Source organism: Cupressus sempervirens, chromosome 11 (assembly GCF_028749045.1).
Source record: "Cupressus sempervirens isolate cs-2001-9-10 chromosome 11, ASM2874904v1, whole genome shotgun sequence".
NCBI classification, from domain to species: Eukaryota; Viridiplantae; Streptophyta; class Pinopsida; order Cupressales; family Cupressaceae; genus Cupressus; species Cupressus sempervirens.
The window spans coordinates 149633615-149657673 of NC_143128.1; the positions used below are offsets into that span (position 1 = coordinate 149633615).

The 24059-nt window shown below is 33.9% G+C and overlaps 1 pseudogene across 1 annotated transcript; it reads right to left on the minus strand.

The window, feature by feature from the left end:
• Nucleotides 1-789: 789 nt before the first annotated feature.
• On the minus strand, nt 790-5068 carry LOC149528641 (pentatricopeptide repeat-containing protein At2g13600 pseudogene; annotated as a pseudogene). Its single transcript, XR_016359088.1, has 3 exons — nt 1819-5068; nt 1382-1503; nt 790-1230 (listed from the first exon to the last, which is right to left on the minus strand). The product of XR_016359088.1 is annotated as a pentatricopeptide repeat-containing protein At2g13600 pseudogene (transcript).
• Nucleotides 5069-24059: the final 18991 nt, after the last annotated feature.

Consider the following 24059-nt stretch of genomic DNA (forward strand, 5'->3'; position numbering starts at 1 on the left):
ACATAAGAATAACATACATAATGAAAAATTATTATTATTAAATTTTATTCATTTCCTTTAATATTAAGTCCATAATAAAATCTAAATCTTACTCTTTCTTTATTTTTTATTATACTTTGTTTCATTTTATTTTGTGAACTAATAATTTCAAAAATAATCTACATGATAATAAACTAATTAATATTAATTTAACTAATTCATTATTATTTTATTATTAATAATATTTAAAATTAATTTGTTACCTCTAATAAATTTTTTAAATTTAATTAAGTAATTAGTTAGGATATTAATTAGAAGGTTTTATTGCGTCTAAAGGAATGTATCATGATATCTGTGTATGTGATTAAAGAAGCTTATGTGAGAATGGTTTAGTATCTCAAAAGTATGATGTACTGAAATGAAATTCTAGCCTAGGAATGCAAACTAAAATTTCCAAATTTCATTACCTACGAATAAAATATATGCTCGACTAGAATTTTATAAGGAGAGTTGCATACTCTCATTTATGATTCTTTAAAGGAATTGAAATTATGAAATGTATATAAATGAACAATAAAACGACACCAAATTTGATAACATTCAACAATAACAATAAAATAGAAAACGAAAAAATGATCACAGTAAATCAGATATTGAGAAAGGAGACAGAGAGATACCTGCATGACTGCAATCTGGGCACAATCTAAGGGTGTATGTTCACACTATAAGTTCTGGATTTCTGCACAAGAGGTCGTGTAGGTTTGCCTCTTCAAAATTGGGAAAAAAAACGTGCAAGACACAATTGGAGTGTATCTAGTTTAAGTACTGTATTTATCCAGCTTGAATATAAGTTAAATTTAACTCTCTTTCTAAAAAGAGAGAGAATTATTTACAAATATATATTGTTTTAAAAAGATGAAGTATATTTTATGTGCTCCAGAGGCAAGTCAGATTTACGTAAATTATTAAAGTTCCCCTTCCTAGTACAATTGAGATACATTACAGTGAACGGGATTATATCATAATTTATTACAAATTAGATTATATGGGCCTTAAACCTAATAAATCACCATAATTACAGAGTGGTTTTAACCACTGAGGCCAAAGAGGCATTCCTAAGCTTGGTTGTCTTCATTCCTCACCACTCAAGAACTTCAATAGTAGTCCTAAGCACTAATCCCCACCAAGAAATGGTCTGATTAATGCAAACTTTCCGTTGTATTCCATGACAATGGACAAGAACAAATCTATCTGCACAAATGTAGATTTGAGTATGTAATTTGGTATATTACTATATATGAATCAGGCCAGAATGACAGACTTAACATGGGCATTACATAATAGCATTAATACACAGAACAAGAACATAAAGCATGACAAACAAACTGTCGAGAATGATCACCTCAGTGCATCACTTCATCCCCGCTGAGCGGCTTTCCATTCTCTTCTAGCAATTATATTCTCTGAATTTCCCTTTCTTCTGCCACCTCCTCCAGCCCTTGAGTCCAAAGATGTACATGCTGCCTGAAAAATTGTTCAATATGATAAAACATGGCTCTAAAAACACAAAGTAAGTAAATTGTAAGTGGTAAAGCTAGAATACAGCAATCATATCATCAAGCGAAAAGCATGGTCTAGCTCTCAAAAGGCTAAGAAGCAACATTCTAAAGAAATTAAATATAAAATCTGATTTTGTTTCCTTATCACTATTACTATGATATCATGCACACTGATATTGTTAATATGTGAGGTTGTTGTACCAAAAGACTGATCTATCAATGTCCAATACAACTACTAGACTTATACAAAACACATCAGGTACTAAGCCATGTCACGAACCTCACAAGGGGCACTGGTCCACTGCCAAGAATCCCCCTCCCAGCGTAACTCATTGTGGCTATACGGATTCAAACGTGTGACCAAGCTCTGATACCACTCTTTAACCTGTTAGGATTGTCGTTGCACCAAAAAATTCAACCTATCAATGTCCAATGCAACCACTAGATTTATAGAAGACACAAAAGGCGATTAAGCCATATCACAAACTCCACAAAGGATGATGGCCCACTGCCAAAAGCTATATGTAAGCCAATATTCATAGATAGCTTACTTCACTTAGAATCACCATAATCTCCTGTACTACACACTTCATGTTTGAAATGATGGAAGCCGTTCATATCACTCACAGAAAATTCTCTTGCAAAACTTCAGAGATAAACATGGTTGCTGTGTGATAATTGCTCCAAGGGATGTGTTTAACAACCCTGAAGCAATTGATAATTTTTCACTCTGATGGCATGGGGATAATTCCTTATCCTCCTACGCCACGTCATTCAATACAGATCTTGTATCTCAAATAAAGACTCCATCCTCCATCTTTTACGACAATTTCCCTAACCTTGCATAATCTCCTGGGTTTCTGGTTGTGATATGTCTCCCACAGAAAAAGCATGTATCATTTTATGAACTTCAATCCAACTACATCCAGGTATCTTTCTGTTTCCTCTGTCTTTTATCAATTCCCTTGTCTTTTGTACATCACCCCAACTGCCCACTGTTGCATAGATGTTCGACAGAAGAACACTAGGTCCGGTACTTTTAGGATCCACCTCATTAAGCAGTTTTGCCACAAATTCTCCCAGCTTCGTATTCTTATGTGATCTACAAGAACCAAGTAAGCATATCCATACATCGACATTTGGTTTTACTTGCATTTTGATGATAAAGTTTAGGGCTTCTTCAAGATAGCCACTACGGCCAAGGAGGTCAACCATGCATACAAAATGATTGATTGTAGGTATAATATAATAAGATTCACTCATTTGATTGTAGTATTGACAACCACCTTCCACTAATCCAGCATGGCTGCAAGCAAATAAAACAGAGATGAAGCTTATATGGTCAGGGTTGGTTTTGAGTTGTTTCATTTGATTGAAGAGTTTGAGAGCAGATATGCTAAAGCCATGCATTGCATATCCTGCAATCATTGCATTCCAAGATATTACGCCTGGATAATGCAATCTGTCAAATAATTCACGCGCCTTCTGTATGTTGCCACACTTTGCATACATGTCTATCAGGGCAGTCATAACTACAATGTATGAAGAAAAACCCTTTTTGATTATTTTTTGGTGGATATCTTGACCTTGTCCCAAAGTTCCAAGTTTGCCACAAGCTGGGAGAATACCACAAAAGGTTGAAGAGTTTGGATTTTCACCGGCCAATTGCATTTGCTGAAACATCAGCAAGGCTTTTTCAGCATGCCCGTTTTGTGTATATCCAGAAATGATTGCAGTCCACGAGATCACATCTCGTCGAGGCATTTTGTTGAAAAGAACTAAAGCCTCGTCAAGAAAACCATTGTGTGCATACGCTGCAATCATTGCATTCCATGCAACCCCATCAGGATTATCCATTTTGTCAAACAGTCCTTGTGTTTTCTGCATGCTACCACATTTTGCGTACATGTCTATAAGGGCAGTCATAACCACAACGTCTGACGAAAATTGGCTTTCAACCACATTACGATGAATCTCCATACCCACTTCCAAAACTTCCATTTTGGAACAAGCTGGAAGAACACAGACAAAAGTTGATGAGTTGGGTTTTATACCCATGAATTGCATCTGCTTAAAAATGTCCAACGCTTTATCAACAAGCCCATTTTGTGCATATCCCACAATCATCGTATTACATGACACAACATTTGGTTGAGGCATGTTTTGGAACAATTTCTCTGCCTTCTGTATGCTTCCACATTTTGCATACATGTCTGCCAAGGCAGTCACAACTATAACTTCAGATAAAAAACCACATTCGATTATCCTTGGATGTATCTTCAAACCTTGATTCAAAAGTCCAGCTTCGGCGCAAACTGAAAGAATGGTGGCAAAGGTTGCTGAGTCGGGCCTTACACCTGCCAATTGCATTTTCTCAAAAAACTCCAAAGCCTTATCAGCGTGCCCATTTTGAGCATATCCTAAAATCATAGCAATCCATGCTACCAAATCTCTCTGAGGCATCTTTTCAAAAACCGTCAAAGCCTCATCAACAAAACCAATTTGAGAATATCCTGTTATCATAGCAGTCCATGACACCACGTTTCGTTGAGCCATTTTGTCAAACAATTCGTGTGCCTTGTGAATGCTTCCACATTTTGCGTACATGTCTATTACACTATTCATCACAACAATATCAGACAGAAACCCACATCTAATAATTCTTCCGTGAATCTGAAAACCGTGTTCTAGATACGTCATGTTGGCGCAAATGGGCAGAACAATGGAGAAAGTGTACTGATCAGGCTGCACCCCTGTTCGGCCAAAAGGCCAAGGGTTCGGAGAAGATTGACCAATACGGACACAACCTTTAGGCACTTGCATTAGGTGAAACAAAGTCAATGCCTCTTTAGGAAGTCCATGTCTTCTATAAGCTGCAATTATCATGTTCCATGAAAAGACATTTGGTTGAGGTATTTCGTCGAACACTTTGCGAGCATCAAACAAACTTCCACACTTATCATACATGTTGATAATGGTATTCTGTATAAGTATGCTTGCAGTGAATGGAAATCCTCTTTCATTAATGTGGGTGTGGATTTGTTTTCCCTCTGAAAGTGCTTTTTCTTTCTTCCTGATACAAGCCTGCAAGAGAAGCAGATATGTAGAAGAGTCTACACTAGGGTTTTGTGTATTAAGAAGAATATGCAGAGCTTCTTTTAACTGACTGGTTCCACAGAGTGTTCTAAGATTGTGATTGAAATGGGCCACAGATGGCATTGAGTTTTTGAATTACAAAATTCTTTGACAGAAGTTTTGCTCACAGATTTTCAGGGAATGAGAACTCCCAAGGAAACATATTCAATCAATTGTAAGCTGGGGTACTAATTGAACGCAGAAATAATTTGCAGTGTTTCTTAAAGTTCAAGTTTTTAAAGATATTTTCTTTAACCATAGCTTGACATATATGGAGCAATATTTGTATCAGCGGGTGCAGGTAGAAGAATTTGTTTCACTGGGTAACGAAAATGTAAATTCTAGGAGGATATAATGGGGATAAGGGGTGTCCTCGAAAACTTTAGTCAGTGCTGCAGAGAATTCTTTAAAATATTTTAAATTTAGTAGTATCCTTAATGCAGATCAGTTAAAAATTAAGTTCCAAACATTAAGAAACTAGTGGTTTCTAATTTTTTTATTAAATATCTTAAAATAACTTGATTTTCATTATTAAAAAAATATTAAATAATATCACATAAAATTATTATTGGGTTCATATTCTATTTGGAATTTTTTCATAATCTTCTTATTTTTCTTATTTTTTTAAGCTAGATTATTTAATTTTCTTTCATGGCACCTCTTATTCATTTAAAATAGAAACTTAAACTTCCTCATAGGAAGGAGCCTAAGTCTATTTATTAATTATTGATATTGATTATTATTATATGTGAAATTCCAATAAATTAGAACTCAAGACCTCTCAAATAGGAGGCTCACAACTTAGAGTTGTGTTGTAAGCTCTTCTCTCAAATGATTGTTTTTTTGAAAAGCATCCAAGAAGAGTACACTAAAGCACATTTATGATATATAAGGTGTAATATTTTTTTTTTTTAAATACTCTAGTTTAATAATCTAATTGCTATTAATTTTATAATTTTTATTTTTTTTATAAGAATAAATACAATCTTAACATTTTATTTTTTCTACAATTAATAATACATTAATAGCACTAGCACACTATCAGCACAAAAAAGTATAGTTCAGAGTTAAAACATGGATGGCAGAGTCTTTAACATAAAATAAACAGAGCTCGTGACAGTCCACATCATAAAGAAGGAAGGGTGTTAGAGATTCAGAGTGCTCGTAGGGGGGTGTTTTTAACTGCAAAAGGAGAGGGGAGTCGAGGGACTTGCTTGAGGAATGAGCTGAAGAATCTTCAACAGATAAAATATTTTAAAAATACATTTCATTCAAAATATTTTTTTGACATAGATAAATCATCAATGTTCCTATAAATTTAAAAATACTCAAAACTAATTCAACAATTTTATTAAGATTTCTAATTTCAGAAAAATCAATTAAGAAAAGTCAAGTTAATATGTTTTGTTTTGATGGAGGGTTCAATTTAAGAATACTCAAAACTAATTCAACAATTTTATTAAGATTTCTAATTTCAGAAAAATCAATTAAGAAAAGTCAAGTTAATATGTTTTGTTTTGATGGAAGGTTCAGATCTAAGAGGCAACTACCCTTATAGTGTCAGCAAGCCTTGCACTCAGCAAGACTTGATCTCTGGTAGACTCATTGTGAGCCATTCATCTTCACTAGTAAACCAAGGACCCATTGACTAGTTAATATGTTTTTAAAAATTAAGTAAATTTATTCTTAATAATATAATTCTTGAATAACATCTTAAAATAATCCTCTATCCTTTTTAATAAAATAATTCTTGAATAATATCTTAAAATAATCTTCTATCCCTTTTAAGTGATTTAAATGTTTTTTTTAATCATTTTCTATTTCTTAATAAATTTCATACAGTTTATATATATATATATATATACTTAGACTAATTTTTAAAATAAAATTTTAATATAAAATATATTAATTAACAATAAATCATTCATTGTACAAATATTGATTTGTTTCCTCATCTCAGAGAGGAACCATTATCTACTACTTATAAAGCTCCAAGGATTTCAATTATTTTACTACAAGTAGTCACTACCCCTATAAGATAAAATGAGCGAAATTATTACAAACTGTAGTCGGCAAATTGGAATGCATGAAAATCTGATAAATTTGACGCCCATACCAAAACAACCATTTAACAGTAGCATAAATGATCATCTCCTCACTTCCATTAACTTCCCACCATCATTTTAGAGTATAATTCCGGTGGTCATCATCTACATCATTTGGAAAAGCAATGAACAAATTATTTGAGTTGGGGTATCAACCAAACAATCAAATGCTTTACTTCCTGTTTATCAGGGAACGCCCTGTACAGTAATTTGTCTAATCTGTAGGCCAGCTATCCTGATCATTCTGTTTAGTTCATTTCATATTACTTTGACAAAGACAAAATCGGTCCCTCATGTATTTCTTTTCTTTAGTTTTTCGAATTTTCAGCTATTTCAAGTTGTGACATTTCAGAATATACAGGGCAATCATCCCGAATCCTGAATCCTGATCATGCTACTGAGTTGCGACCATATTACTCTGAGGAGGAATAATTGGTCCTTGCCGATCGTCTCTTTAGCCTTCTAAATTTTTATCAAACGTCTGAAGTGGCCACATTTCAGACAATGCAACTCTGCTAACCATCTGGTATGTGCAAAACTCGAATTGATTTGAGCTACATCTCTCCCCTTGGATGGCATAATCATGGCAGCGATCTATCAACATTTGCTTACACTCCATGAAGCATTGGTGTCATAAGGATGTGCTTTGTTTGGGTAAAATTCGTGGCCGTTGAAATTTAAATCAATCAATTTAATCCCATGAATTGATCTAACTTTACAATTCCCGAACATAGAACGAAGAAGTCTTATCCCTAAAACCATTCCGCCATTTTTAGACAGTAAATTAACAGCTATCTGAATATTTGGCCGTAAACATCCAACTCAGAGTTTTCCTATCTTGGGGTTTTTACCCTTTTGAGGATCGTGCTCACAAATTTCATCTTCACATGGCTTTCTTATGAATCCAAATTCACTCTGCCATTCCTGGATATCAAATATCAGCTTTATAATCATTAAGCCAACTTTGTTAATCCCAAATGTCGGGAATGCAGCTTTTCTAGCCTAGGTCACTCATATGATCAAGTTAACAAATTCGATCCTAATCACACCTTTACTGTTTTCCAAACCCTAGATTTCTTATCATCCCGGTTAAATTCTTAAACCAAATTTGAGCTGGTGTATCCTCCCTATGGACTTTGTTATTCCTAGACATCAATGGCAACAAACTTCCTATCCAAGGGCTTTCAGGCCTCCTATGATTAAGCGGATGGTTTTCCTAATGCTTTGGAGATACCATCTTTCCATCATTGCCGTTGAGAGATTTATTTTATTTTAGCTAAAAATGGCACATTCCCATTTGATGCTTCGTTGAATTCCCATTTGATGCTTCGTTGAAAGACAATCTGGACTACAAATACTGGAAGAACCCTCCTATTTTCTTCTTCTCTTTAAAAGGAGTTTGGAAATAGAATTTGAACAAGATTTGACAGCCTAAAAAATAGAAGGAGAAAACACAAGCAATGGAAATAGAAATTCTTCTGTCGGAAGCAAATTGAAGAAGGGAATGCTAGACATAACCACCACCATCAGTGAAATCTTGAATTTTTTCTTTGCAAAAGTTTGATTGCCTATTTCTTTTCTTTGAAGTTTTATCTCATTTATAGTTAGTTTTATTTGATGATGTTGCAGGGGAAGAAATTAGTAGCAAAAAATGAGCAGGGATTGGTTGAAACAGACCTTCCAGCTCAGCGAATTCAGGTTCATGCAAGTTGCAACTGATGCTGATGAGACAGAGAACGAACAACATGACCTCCAAACCTATTAATTCTTAGGGTTTCACCCTTTTCTATATCCTGATGGCAGTGTAATTATGATCTGTGTGATAAAGGGTTTCGCCAGCCAAACTATTGATGGACGTTAGCTATTGATTTAGACTTGCTTAATAAAGCACGGTAACATGTAAATCCCGTTATGTTCAACTGTTCTGAAAATCTGCTTACATGATGAAGTTTTGTTAAGACATATGAAAGGCTAATCCTCAATTTTGAAAAAGGGATTTCAAGCAAAATTTGTGTATCCAAACACATAACATCAAATCCCTATATTTTGAACTAATGGAAGTAATTTGTTATAATCAAATGCTTCAATGGAAGTAATTTGATTTATATTTTGAATAAAATAAAAACCTTCAAAACCCTCTTCCATTCATGGGGTAAAAGCCTCTTCCAGTATATAGTGTAATTCATAATTTTAATGGAAACGATTCATCTAATCAAAACAGGTTAATATTTTAGTATTCTCACTTCATCACACTACTCATAATGAAGCAGAAGAAATGTCAAAGAGGGTTCAAGAAAATAGCAACATGCAGTCAATGGTGTTTATTTCAGCTACCTGGACTGTGTTTGACACTCCCCTGAAATTGGCCGATTACTACAAAATCTCTCGAGTTCTCAGTTTCGCTGCCCTTCTAGATAGCCCTAAATGAGCAGAATCTAGACTGCTATATTATCCGGCGAGAACCAGTCATTCATTGAAATCATCATTCAGAACAATGAGAATACCTTTCAGTCATGACATATCGATGGATATAGTTTCTTTGTGGTTGGGTATGTTTCAATATTAATAAAACTCAATAATCAGTTTATTGAAGCCAATTGTTGATTTAAACTTGAAAAAATAGGCGCCAAATAATACACAGAGAGAAACTATATAGTACCACCTGCAATCTAACACGAAATTTAAAATGCACCTGGTTACCGAGTTTGAAAACAAAGCCGAAAGCCTCCGAACAGAAGAGTTGTTGTGGAATAGGTCTGCTGGCTGAAATGCCGTTGTGGTTTGATGAAGGGCATAACATATTTATATCCCATGCAGGCGGTGCATTCTCATTTCTCATGCAGTCCCAAGCTCACCGGTTGAGAGGACCAATTGGCGGCGGGGCACTTTCCCGACACCGGGAAAAATGCTGGCAACCAACAAAAATTTCCCGCTGGACGTTCTCCGCATAAATAGTTAAGAATTCATTTTGACATATACTTTGACCATTGCCTATTCAGCACCCAAAATGTTTTATTTGCCCTAGTTACGGTAATTATCAAGTAGAGTCTATTAGGTGTTGTATAAACATTGTCTAAATTTAACAAGTAATGTCATAAATTATAGAATGTAAAAAAACTACATGCTCGTCCCACCCAATGGGTGTGATGACTACTAATAGAATAAAAGACGCAATGTGTCATAGTTCCTGCCTAATGCATTATGGTTGTAGAGGTGTAGATGAGTGAGAATAAGGTTAAATAGTTCTAAATTAGCATTGTGAATGCATTAATTTTTGCTTAGAAATGCACTTGTGATCTGATAGGATGGCTCATATCTTGTTGTTAAGTTAAGTTCTCGTCTTATATTATTATATCTTCGAGCATTTAAGTCCAAGAATAAGAGGCCAAAGTCTCCAATATGGCACTAAGTACTTAATATCATACTATGATCAACACATATGCTTTGGACAAATTTGCACCTATCATTAGCATTGTACAAAAACTAGCATATAGATATAAATAGAGATAATGCATTAATTTTTGCCTAGAAATGCACTTGTGATCTGATAGGATGGCTCATATCTTGTTGTTAAGTTAAGTTCTCGTCCTATATTATTATATCTTTGAGCATTTAAGTCCAAGAATAAGAGGCCAGAGTCCCCAATATGGCACTAAGTACTTAATATCATACTATGATCAACACATATGCTTTGGACAAATTTGCAACTATCATTAGCATTGGACAAAAACTAGCATATAGATAGAGATAGAGATAAATAGCTATATGGAGCAATAACAACATAAATATGTATGCAGAGGAAAAAAGGATAGATAATATAGAGGAGGAACAAGAAGAGAGATAAAATAGTAAGATAGAGTGATACCAACATAAGTTGTGTGTGTGAGATTAAATACAATTATTTTTCTTAATAAAACAAATAGTCAAAATAAAATCATGGTTATAATAAAAAATGATAAAAAATTATATTTTAATTAATAAAACTAATAATTTAATTTTTATATGAAAACTCACATTTGAGAAAAAAATGAAATGTATTGAAATATAAAAAGATTTTATAAGTAAACCTAATAATTGTTTAATTTTACACAACTAAAGAAGATTTACTATTTAATGTTTTGTATTTCTATTTTTTTCATAAACTAAAGTAATTTTTAATTATGAAATAATATCTATATAATTTAATATGTACATTTGTAAATAATAAATAGACTAATAAATAAATACAATGTAATAAATAAGAAATAGAATATAACTATTTAATTTTAATACATAGTTTATAAAAACTTAATAATGATTTATATATCTTTTAGAATTGAATTATTTCTTTTTTTGTGGTTATTTTCTTTAGTATTCTTTTTTGATATAAAATATAATTATTAATTTAATATTAAAATATATATTTAAGTTTTAAATATATTTAAACTATATGATAAATTGTTTAAATAAATAATAATAATAATAATAATAATAATAAATGATATAATTTTTAAATTGTAACACTTATCATTATACATATTACAAACACTATTATAAAATATAATTAAAAAATAATATTGTTTAATTTATTTTTATAAAAGTAAAATAATAGTAATAATTTAACTACTTTTATTAAAAAATCAAGTTTTAAAAAAAAATTAGAAATTCATATACAAAGATATAATATTTAACTCTATATTTGATTAAAATATGTATAGTTGAACTTGGGAAGAAAAATAGACAGTGATAATATATTTTGATTAGACATTCATTTGTGAGGTGGAAGATAAAAATGATTGTTTTTTAAAAAGTTAATCCACTTGTCACAAATGTAGAAAAGATAAGGTTGTAATTAATGCATTGATAGATTTTTATAAATCAATGTATTTGCAAAGTGTTTGAAAAATCTATATTTATATGTAATGAAAATTAATTTTACTCCTTACTATTTTTACTCCCAACCAATCGCAATAAAGATAACTAACTTTTTTCATATTTTAAAATCATAGATAAATGTATGAACTATAATAAATATATGTCAGCTAAAAAAATTCTTTCATGTGATTGGTTGTTTATAAAGTTTTAATTGCACCCCACAGATGCAATTGCCTGTCGTAGGCAAGAACTAAAAATGGTAATATAACACTTCATGCTACACTTTCTCCAATATGTATCCAATTGTCCCATAATGTGTACACATCTTCCTTTTAATTTGGGGAAAAATCTCTATTACCATTATAGCTTTAATGTTATAAAACACTAGGCTCGGTAAAGTTGAAAAAGGAAAAACTTTAGGAACTGGTTATTAAAATTGATAAAACTGAAAAATTAAATGGGATTATATCATAATTTATTACAAATTAGATTATATGAGCCTTAAACCTATTAAATCACCATAATCATAGTGGTTTTAACCACTAAGGCCAAAGAGGCATTCCTTAGCTTGGTTGTCTTCATGCCTTATGATCAAGTTAGTTAGGTGCCAATTGTCTCATAATGTGTACGCATCTTCCTTTTAATTTGGGGAAAAATCTCTATTACCATTATAGCTTTAATGTTATAAAACATTATGCTTCGTGTTGAAAAAGGGAAAAACTTTGGGAATTAGTTATTAAAACTGATAAAGGTCGTCTGTAAGCAAAAAGGGATAAATATGCAAAAGAAAGAGGAGTAAATGTTTCTCCTTTTTTCAGAAGGAGGCAAACGGTGTGCTTCTTCTTTCAGGAGGTGGAGAGTCCTTGGGGTTCCACTTTGTTGTAGACTGTCTACTACACATAAGGGGAATGTAGATTGTATAGGGCTGGGTAGGTTTTGATGGTAATCAAGCTATTAGCTTTGTTTTGGATTTTATTTTTAGTTTTCTATAAGATTTGAATTGTCAGTAATATTCAAAAATTGGATAGTTTTTTGTCATAACACTAAATATGGTCACCAAGTTTTATCAGATCTAAAATGTGTCAATATAGATTTTTGTGAAAGTTGTGTGTATGGAAAACAAAAGAGAGTTAGTTTTGTGAAGAGTGGGAAGGAAAAGAAAAATGATAAATTAGAGCTTGAGCATACAAATGTATGGGGACCATCTCAGGTATCTTCCCTTTGTGAATCTTATTATTATGTTACATTTATTAATGATGCAACTAGAAAGTTATGGGTTTATTTTTTTAGACATAAATCTAAGGTATTTATAACTTTTAAGAAATGGAAATGTTTAGTTGAAAATGAGACTGGTAAAATATTAAAATAGCTTAGATCCGATAATGGTGGTGAGTATTGCAATAATGAATTTGAAGATTATTATTTTGCTAATGGTATTCATAGGTAAAAAATTGTTCCAAGGGCTCTGTAAGAACATAGAGTGATTGAACGCATGAACAAGACAACAATGGAGTGTGCAAAGAGTATGAGGTTGCATGTTAGGCTACCCTTGAACATGTGGATGGAGCCTATCAATACTACTATATATTTGATTAATACAGGTCTCTCCACTCCTTTGGTTATGATATTCTAGAGGAAGCATGGACTAGTAAGAAGGTGAGTTATTATTTTCTCAAAACCTTCAGTTGTGAAGCATTTGCACGTATAGATTTTGAAAATAGAACCAAATTGGAAGTTAAGTCTAAGAAATGTGTATTTTTTTTACATGGCATTGATGAATTTGGTTATAGGATTTGGGATTTTGAAAATCATAAAATGTAAGAAACAGAGATGTCATATTCAATAAGAAAGTGTTGCACAAAGATTTGTTGTAGCAACATGAGAAGAAAGAAAATGATTATATAGTACTAGATGATACTCCAAAAGATGATGTTCTAGTAGTTTCTTATACTCGACAACAACATAAACAATAAATACCATAAACACTAGTGAGTGTTAGACGATTAACAAGGCTCAGTAGACCTCCAAAAAGATTTTCTCCCTATTTGTATTCTATTTTATTAACAAATGTTGGTGAACCTAAATCTTATGATGAAGTTGTTAGAAATAGATAATACGGGGGGGTGGGGTGAATCAGTATTCTACAAACTTTTGCCCACAACTGAATATTGGTAATTACTTTATAACTTGCATATGAAACTAAACTAATAATGTTGAATAGTAAATATAACCATACACAAAGACAACTCATAACACCATTATTTGTTAACTAGGGAAACAATGTCCAAGGGAAAACCTCGGTAGGGATGATACCACTAGATGATCTACTAAACAAAAGAATCATGTTAAGGATATTGACCCTGTTAGGAGTCTATGAAGTACATATAGTTTCTTGAGTCCTTGTTAGAAGCCTCAACCCTATTAGGAGTTTCTTCAACCCTATTAGGAGTTGGTAGATCAAATACAATGTATGCAAGAAGAGTGCACTGCCCTAACATGCAATAATCAATAAAGTTCTTCACAAGTATGGGTATACATACAATACTTTCTCACTGTTGAAACTTGCACTTTCTCTAATCATACATCAATTCTCGCATCATATAAGGCTCGCATATCTTCCAAGCTATCTTCACAATAGTTTTCATATCACACATCTTTCATATCAACTTCACATTATTTGTGCAAGATAAGATCTCTACTTGTATCTCACAAATTAATAATTCTTTGCTCAATTGGTTTTCATGTATTCACATGCTTGACATAATATAAAATCACTAATAGATTAGTATCCACAAAATTGGATCAGCATGACTTAGTAATTATTTTGTTACCAAAATAATTCCTTAAGTTGTACAACTCATATGTTTTATATGCTCTATTCTATTCTGTCAAATTCCTGAACTGGCATTGTAATTGTAGCTTGTGATGTACTATATGTACACATATGTGCACTAACTTATGTCATTGTAGCATTGTCATAAATCTATCCTCAATTACGCATGAGATAACTTGAAGTGTTTCATCCATACACATCACATCTCTCTCTGTACTACTACAAACTATCTAACACTTAGACAATTTTCTATCTGTAAATACATCAATGAAATATTGAATACATGTTACCATAAATGACAATTTGCTAGACATATAACTTACCATATTGCCAACAATCTCCCCTTTTGACATTGATGGCAACATTTGGAAAAATTGGCGAAGTCCCAAAATTATGTCATACAAAACAAAAACAAATAAAAGTAACTACACAAAATTGCCTTCAAAACATAACAATTTTATTCATGTTTTGATGGATCATTACATTCCTTATCATCCTTACATTGATACATAAGTGTACTCCCCCTTACATATACATATATAATCTCCTACATACAATTTTCTTTACATATATTACTCCCCCTTTGAAATCAATGGAAAAGGTGTCAAAAATTGTAAACAAAAACTTTGTTTGTTGTTGATCAATTTGATATCCTAAAAAAAAAATCTACATACACAAGTTTCAATTGCTCAACTTCTCTCTTCGAGTTTTCCATCACTATGTCAAATATATTGATTAGTGTGCAAAGTGCATAGGATTCCATTTCAACTACACTCAAGTCATTATAGGCAAATTTATCATAGGAGGCTTTAGCTACAATACACTCCTCCAATTGCCTCTAAAAAATGATGATCTTAGGTGACAAAATCTCCCCAAGAGTAGAGAAATTTTTAATTACCTTTTCCTTATCAGCTTATGTACTTCTGATTGCATCATGGATCTTCTCAACTTCAGTTGCAAAATCTTCAATGCTGGCCCCTAGAAACTGTAACCTTGTAGAGAGTGTATTAAGTTCACTCATCTAACCCTTTAACTGATTCTCAAAATCTATCAAGTATCTGTATGAAAATGCGCACTATCCATACAACTTCTTACCTTCATCAATATGCTTTCTTAACTCCTTGATGCATACATCAAGTTCCTTTTAGTCATTCCTTACATTCATGCACATTGTATCAAAAAGTGATGCATCATGCTTTGCATGTGCTTGTACTAAAGCAACTTCATACAAGGTTGTAAATTCTTCATCAAAAGACTTCACCAATTCTTTAACCTATGAATGAGTCTGGATTAGCTACAATTGTAGTAACTGTCTTTTGCATTCTCTGCAGTACTTCAGTTAATGTCTTCAAAGACTTCACAAGTTTATTCTTTTCAAATAACTTTCTCAATGAGCTCATTAACCCTTTATGGTCATCATCATCATCATCAGATAGTGTTATCACAAGCTTGACTACTAATGATGGGCTAGTTGTAGGTGCTACAATAGATACAATTATTGGGGCTACATACAATTGTCGGTGATACATAAGGTATGCTAGTCTCATGCTGAAACACTACCTTCCCAATTTCTGACTCCACATATTTTAGTCTAGGAAAGAATATTGATTCTTGCATCACAATCTTCCACCTCTACTTTGGCTCAGAATCTTCTTTCGTTTTCTTCATTTTCTCTTCCTCTTACTTCTTTTTCTTTTCATCCTCTTTCCTCTTTCCCTCTTCTCTTTGTTTCTTTTCTATATCCTTTATTTCCTCTTCTCTTTTACTCTCAGTTTCTTTCATCCATTCTTCTTCTTGCTTCTTCTTTTCTTTTCTCTTTTTTGCTTCCCACCTCTTTATTTCTTCTTTCCTCTTCTTCTTCTTCCTCATCAGAGCTGGTGTAGGTAGTAATATTGCCAACAATTGATCACCCATAACTTGCAAAAGGATTTTCTTTTGCATCTACTGTTATGTGTGTACTATCCACTTGCATGGGTTCAATACCAATAACTATGTGAGGAGGTGATGGAGTTTTTTGTGTCTCCTCAACATCTTCTTCATCATTGGATGGTGTACTTTCTTGTACATATACTGGGTTTACTGGTTTTGACTATGCACTTACTTCTTTCATAGAAGTCATGTGCTTTACTATGGCTTCCTCTGTCTCCTTCTTAACTTCTTCATAATTGCCTCCCATTAGAAGAATTGCTCTTCTTTTGTTCCTCAACAAGGGCTCAATACCCTTCAAAATTTTGTCAATATCTTCCTTAGAGTTAACTTCACATAGTTTGTTTATCATGTTTTCTCTTAACTTTGTGTCTTCTTCTATCACTCTTTTCTTCCTATTTAATAACCTATTATATAGGTCTTATGGGATCTTGTTATGAATGTTGTCAAACCTTTTGTTCCTCAAGATCATGTTTCTTACTATGGCATTCTCTAGTTTCCTTCGATCCATATTATTATACATACTATAAAATTTATTCAACTATACAAAATTATCATCATTTATAAAATTTGCATGTTTAGGTTTTCTACCTTTGGTTTCCATGCCTTCTTTCCTACTAGAGTTCTACCCTCTTGTGTTGCTTGCTCCACTAGTTTTTCCTCAGATTCATCTTTTGATTCTTCTAAATCACTGACTTGTAAGGTCTTCCTCCTTTTTTTGGGTCCACTAGAAGTTTGCTTGACCCTTTTCTTCGTAGATGATGAAGGTGTTGCCCCACTTTTGACCCTATACCCATTTTGCAAAAGCGAAAAAGTTTGTGTCTTAGTCTGTTCTAGGTATGTCCAGGTCTAGTCTTTTCCCCTTAGGTGAAAAGATTCTCCATCGAATTTCCCATCTTTCCCTTCTTTCATATTTCATGGTCGGGTGGGTTTTCTCCTGATGTCATGTGGGTAGCTTAGTACCTAATTCGATGGAGATTCTTGTGTTTCATGAAGTTATTCATAAAGCTGGGCTTATTCACGGCTTGTCTTACATTTCCCATAAAGGAACAACACTTGCAAAAAATCAAATATTGCCTTCTCATCGACGAGTTTGTGACCCATGAAGGTGATTCCCCGCAACAGTTAACAAATGAAGATCATGGATCAAGATAAGAAGATAACAAGTTGTTTTATGGAAAACCTTTGTTTTCATTGCAGTATTTTACCTTGAGAAACACTTGGGATTCATCGTGATACTCAAAATCATCTAATGCAGAAAACTTGAAGTTGACTTCTCCTCGGAGGGCTTGCGACCCATGAAATTTTTTTTCTACCAAAAGCAATTGTGAAGGAAAGAGGCGAAGAAGTGGGGCCCCTTCAACTTTCACAGTCCTTTTGTGATTTTCTAAACCCAGAGAAAAGGTTAACTCATGAGTTAGAATGTAAGTAAAGCTTGAGCGAAAAATTGAAGATCACCTTCTCCTCAGTGGGTTTTCAACCCATGAGGGTAGTTTTCTGAATTCACAAAGAAATCAACTTTTTAAACAGATTGGGTTCGTAAATTACACATGAGGCATCTCAAGATGTTAATAGAAGCAATTTGATCACTCTTGGAAAGGTATACTAAACAGAATCTAGCTAAGCAGACATTTCCTTACAAAGTACTCTGTTCTTAATTTTTCAAAACTAAATGGAAAACATAAAGGTAAGTGTGTAAGGAAGGAAAGTTGCTATTGGGCCAACGAAAATAATGAAAATACACCAAAATGTTCGTTAGAGGTTCCTGCATTTACTAATTCAATGGATTTATCCTTAAATTCATTCGTGTGGTGTGGATCTTGAAGATTAACAGGTGAATTGGGATTTCTATATAGAGAGAAACATAATAGTTTTCAAATTACCACTTTTTCTTGAACTGTTATGCTGTTGAATTATACAATGTTTTCAAATCTCTTATATTTGCAAATTGTATCCTCTACGTTTCCTTCAAGTTCAAAGTTTGATTCACTTCTTCCATAGATAAAATTTCAACCAAATTTGCTAGATTTGACAGACTTAATGGAATCAAATCCACATTGTAGAGTTTCACAGATACATTGCTTCATTTCTATGACATGCAAGATTTTCAAAGGAGGCTGAGGTTAGAGTCAATTCATCCTACAACTGAGAAGCTCCGAGGAAGTGGGCTAGTGGAGGCAGCTAAGTTTTCAGTGGTAGTTCAAGCTCCTAAATTGATTGTTGAATGCATAAATCACTACAACCCAAATACAAGATAAATTTTTTTGCCTAATCATATAGTTCTAATCTCTATTGATAGGCAAACTATGGTGAATTGCCTCCAAGTTCCAGAATGAGACAATTTTTTTGAGTTGATAATAGGAGGAGCAATGTCTGAGTTCTCCTTGAATAAGATGGTGTGGAGAAAAGAAATTATGCGATCTTGATTTCAAAAGCTATGGGGTGCCAAGAGTAAGGTTCCTAAAACTCTATTTAGCACTTATCTTAAGCCTGAGATCATAGATATTATGGTTCTCTTGCATAGATTGAAAGGTGAGGTAGAAGCACTCAATTTAGTTAAATAGTATTTCTTTCTGGTACAAATTATATGTTCAGGTACACAGTATGTTAATTTGGCTCATGAAGTAAGTGAGCATCTATCTAGAGCCTTAGCACTATGAAGTTTTACAACACCTTTTATATGTCTTCTTTTCTAATTTATATGCTAGCTTCTCTACAATTGTGGCCAGGCCTTCCCAAAATAGAGAACTTTCCTAATGATGTGAAAAGCTATGAGTTCTATCCATGTTTGCAATTACAGAATAGTTATGTAGAATATATCAAGGTTAATGACACATTTATGATGAGAATTTGTAGGAAATTCCAAGGATGCCAAGAGAGGAGGTTCAGCCCAAAGGCAATGGCAGCTATTGGTTAGTTCGGTAGCTATTTTATCCAATTCTCATCCTTCTCATATTTGCGTCTTGCAACTTTCAATGGATTTCCTTTGAAGCTGCCCAAGTATCCGAGCGATATGATTGTGCTAATAGAGATCGTGAGGCAGGCGATCTAGGTGAATGTGCTGAGTGCAAGCCTAAAGAAGAAGGGGTATGAATTCCCTATGAAGGTTGGAGCTTACAGTTGTCAGTCTCATTCTGATGTGAAAAATATGCTCAAAGCATTTGAGACTAAGTACAAGTTGGAAGAGCATGAGGTCATGAGACCTATGTTTGACTCGAATGGATATGCAAGAGAAGTGTTACAAATTGGGAGTGTGATCAAACATGTTACCACTGTCGAAGACTATTGGGCAGACTGTAGAGATGAGCTTGAAAGTAGAGATCATGCTTTCGCTAGGCTCACAGTGGAGCAGATTAAAACATATGGTATCAATTTCAATGTAGAAGGATTGGAGGATGATGGACAAAATATGTATAGTAATACATATTTAACTAAGTTAAGGGGCATTCCTATTAGTTCAGAGCCTTATGTAGATGTTGAGGAGGATTTAGATATTATGATGGCCAAGATCATTAAGAGGACTAGGAAGTGGATTGAATGGATGACCAAGAGGAGCCAGAGCAGAGGTGTTGCCACTCAAGCCTCTCCAACAGCTGCAACACCTTCTTCATCCCAAAGTGCTACATCGAGCATAACAATAACTACCACTTCAAGGACTAGCTCAACCTTTAGGTGGAGGTGATCAACCTCTAGACAAGAACGTCCCCATAGCCAAGACCTGTCATGATGGTTCCCTCCCAATCATTGGAACCCAGACTGGTGCTAAAGAAAAAGAAGATGGAGGAGCCAAAGGATAGCTCTACCACCCCAATCTCATCCCCCCATGTCACACTAGTTCCATCACCTCATGTTTCTCCAGTTCCTTCTCCCCACACAACTCCAGTCCCCTCTCCTTATCATGGCCCTGTTTTGCTAGCAAGTGCTACACTTCGGCAACCAAGTGGCTCTGCAATATAGATAGTAGACTTAAGAGATGGAAAGAGCAGTAGTAGTGAGTCTACTGAGTTTGATGAAGCAACAAAGAAAACTTCAGAAGTAGATAAAGATCAGAGTTCTTCTAAGCTCATCTCCTAAGATCCAAAGAATCCTTTCTCTTCAATTGCTATGACAATCACTCCAGCTAAGAGGAAGATGTTTAGTATAGAGTCACTTGGGATGGTCTCCAAGGTGATAGGTATAGACTCCTGGTTGGAAGATACTCCAGAAAGGAAGAGGAAAAGGAAAGATGAAAGCACTTTTGCCAAAGATATTGTATCCCTTGCAGTTCATTCTGGATCTACATTGGCAAAAGTAAAGAAGCAGAAAACCTTGTCTATACTTGGGCAAGATCCAAAAATAGGGCACCTGACAATGGAGATCGCTAAGCCCAACAAAGGAGGAAGGATTGAAGACATGATTGCTGATGATTTTACTTTGCACTCTGTGGACCTTGGAGAAGCTAGGCATGACACTAAAGTTGGCTTGTGGAAGTCAACCAATGAGGTGATTGAGGGACAATTAGAAAGTTTGAAATTGTCCAAGACCAAAATGAAGGCTGAGATAGAAGAATTGAATAAGTTCATTAGACAGTTAGTCACTTCATTGACAGCCATCTCTGGAGTATTAGTGACCAAAAATCCTATTGTTGCTGAGGTTTAGGCCCTCATCTCTCAACTTCAAGAAGATAGGCATTTTGGTTAGGTTGGTAAGGAATGGATTGAGAAGCTCAAATCAAAAGGAGCCGCTATTATAGAGCAGATTGGTAATGTTATCTTAAGGTTGGAAACATAAAAAGATAACATCATATCAAATAGCAATACTCTGGCTGGAGAAAGGGTGAAGTTTGATGATTGTGTCTCCTTCTTGAAGATGATCATTCAAATGAAGGCCAAGGAAGCGGTTGAAGCAAAAATCTTGCTGAAGGGAGATGAAGCTCTATTCGAGTGGCTTTAGAGCATGTAGTTCAAGACGGAAATGATCTAGTCAGTAAAGAAAGGGCTTAGAGAAACAAAGGATAAAGTGAAGAAGACACAAGACAAAGGATTTGAACTTATGAGGGGATTACATACAGATTCACAAACTAGTGGCCAAGGAAAATCACTCATTGGGATCAATGTCATGAAGGAGAACTTTTTCAAATTTGTGAATAGTTTGTCTGATGTATCTTCTAGTAGTCAAAATAGTGTTACTGAACTCCAAGCACTCAGCGGATGCGTACACATGGCCACAAAAGAACTACCAAATTAACTGAATTTTGTGAAGGAGTTGATTAGATAACATTCCAAATGGCTCTTAAGGTATACCAATATACACGTGCCTAGGCATGAAGAGCTCATCCCAATCATAGTTTCCGCCAAGGCCTATAGAACAAAAACGAAAAAGGGGAAGAAGTCGAAGTGATTCATATTTTGCCTCCTTTTTTGTTTTATTATGTAATTATTGTAATACAACAAACTGGTGCCTTGTCATTTGTCATTTTTGAGAAGATGAACCATTTGAACTTCCATTGTAACAATCATCTCGAAATTGTATATGTATGAGATTGAAAGATTAATAAAAGGTTAGCAAATTTTTGGTGTGAAGTACTTTATGTTGTAGAGACAATTGAATGGTATTTTATATCAATTATTTTCTGTTCCAATTTTGTTAGATTCAGTCTTATGTTTTCTCTTTTGTTTGAATTGAAGAGAGGAAAGAACAGAGCTTCACTCCCCTATTTCGAAGCAACGAATGAATGAGATAAGTAGTGTTATTGTTCATTCAAAGAGAAATCCCTTTGGCATTTTCCATTTGTTAATCATAGTTCATATTCAAATTAACTTAGTTCAGTACTATCTATCACTCTATTAAGTTTTGTGAATTCATAAGATGTGTGGATTCATAAACTAATTTAAATCTTCAAAAAAAAATTAGTTGCCTAAGTTAGATCTTGTTTAGGTCTAGCTTGGTTCTACCTCTTCTGTTCTTGGGTCAAGAACACACCCCAAATTAGTTTTAGGAGGAAAACATAATTCATTACAAATCTATTCTAGGGCGTTATACAGGTACCAATTCAAAGAAAAGACAGTCCATCCATAAGTTACTTTTCAACTATTTGTAACCAGATATTGTTCCAAGTTTGGGTATACAAGAGTTATAATTAAAAAGAACAAATCTGTTTACCAACAGAAGGTTCTTTCTTTACCTTTACCAATCTTTCAAACTTCCTCTACACAATAGGTGAGTCATCCTCTTATTGCCTCCTAGGTTGATCACGATGAACTCTAATTGGTTGCACTTGCACAATTGTTGCATAGGGTGTAGGTGTCTGCGCACTGGGTTTTATAATTGTTACACCCTCAAAAGATGTTGCAACAATAATTGGTGTTGTTGCTATCACCTTAGTTTATCCATTGTTCTTCATTTCCAATGCAATGTTTTTTATTTCATCAAACTCCTCTTGAGTCATACCAGATTCCTTGAGGATGGAATCTATCTTCTTCTCCACTTTCTTCTTAATATCTTTTTTTTGAAGTTCAAAATGAACTTCCCTTACCTTCTTGTCATAGGTACCCCATCTAGGGCACTCAATATCCTTTTTTGACTAGAGTACGATCTGTGCATACCCTTAAATGAGTTCAACACTCATCTCATTCCATGGGCTCAATGAAGTTTACCCTTGGTTCTACTACTTCCATGCATGTATTGTTAGTTTCCACCATGAAGCATAAATCATCTGTGTACTTCTCCACCGTGGAGGTAGGTATTTTGTACGTCTATTTCATCTTAGTCTGAAAACTCGTCATCATCCTGTCTCTAAAATTTTCCAACTTTTCCCTATAGCATTGTGTCACCAACTTTATTGTGCACTCATTGCTTTCCCAATTTTTCATTCCTGGGAACTTCTTGGTTGCATAGAAGAATGAATGTATCAATAGAGACTCAAATCTAAAAATTGCATTCTTTGTCTTCTTCAATTTTGCAATGTTGTCCAATAATTGAATTCTAACTATCTCCCATAGCTTCACTTTTCTTCTCTCAACTACCATTACATAGGTTATATGTAAGAATTCAGCTGGTATTGAATTAACCCTTGAACCATGGTTAAGCTTGTATCTTAAAATCTTACTTAACACTTTAACTGCTTTGTCTTCAATCATGTCCACCTTCATATTTCTTCCATCAAACCTGGTGTACAAGTTTGTCTCAACTATCTTTCTCACATTTCTATCATTCATTGGGTTGCATAACCTTGTAAATTAGGTCATTATCAATTGCTACTGGTACATCACCTATCCAGAACATATCATCATGAACTCTACTCAGAATGATTCTAGTCCAGTCATGATTGTCAAACTCTGTGTAAAACATATACTTTACTAGGTTTAACTTGTTCAGATGTGCATACTCAAATTTCAAGGTTAGATCATTGTTACACATGACTCGTAAGTCCTTATGTGTATCCTCATCTCCAATACTTTCAATTTTACAATGAATGTAACTCTAAACATCTTCTACATGAAGCACATTTTGTGGGATTTGTGAAAATGTGCCTAATGGATCATCTATTAAAGAAAAAAATGGGTGTTTCTTGAACTTATACCTCGGTCTTTCACTAACATCATATATTTTCTGCCTAGCCATAATTCTTTCAATTGTATGCATTGAAAACTTAATTCAAGCTCCATTAAATACCTTAAAATGTTGTGT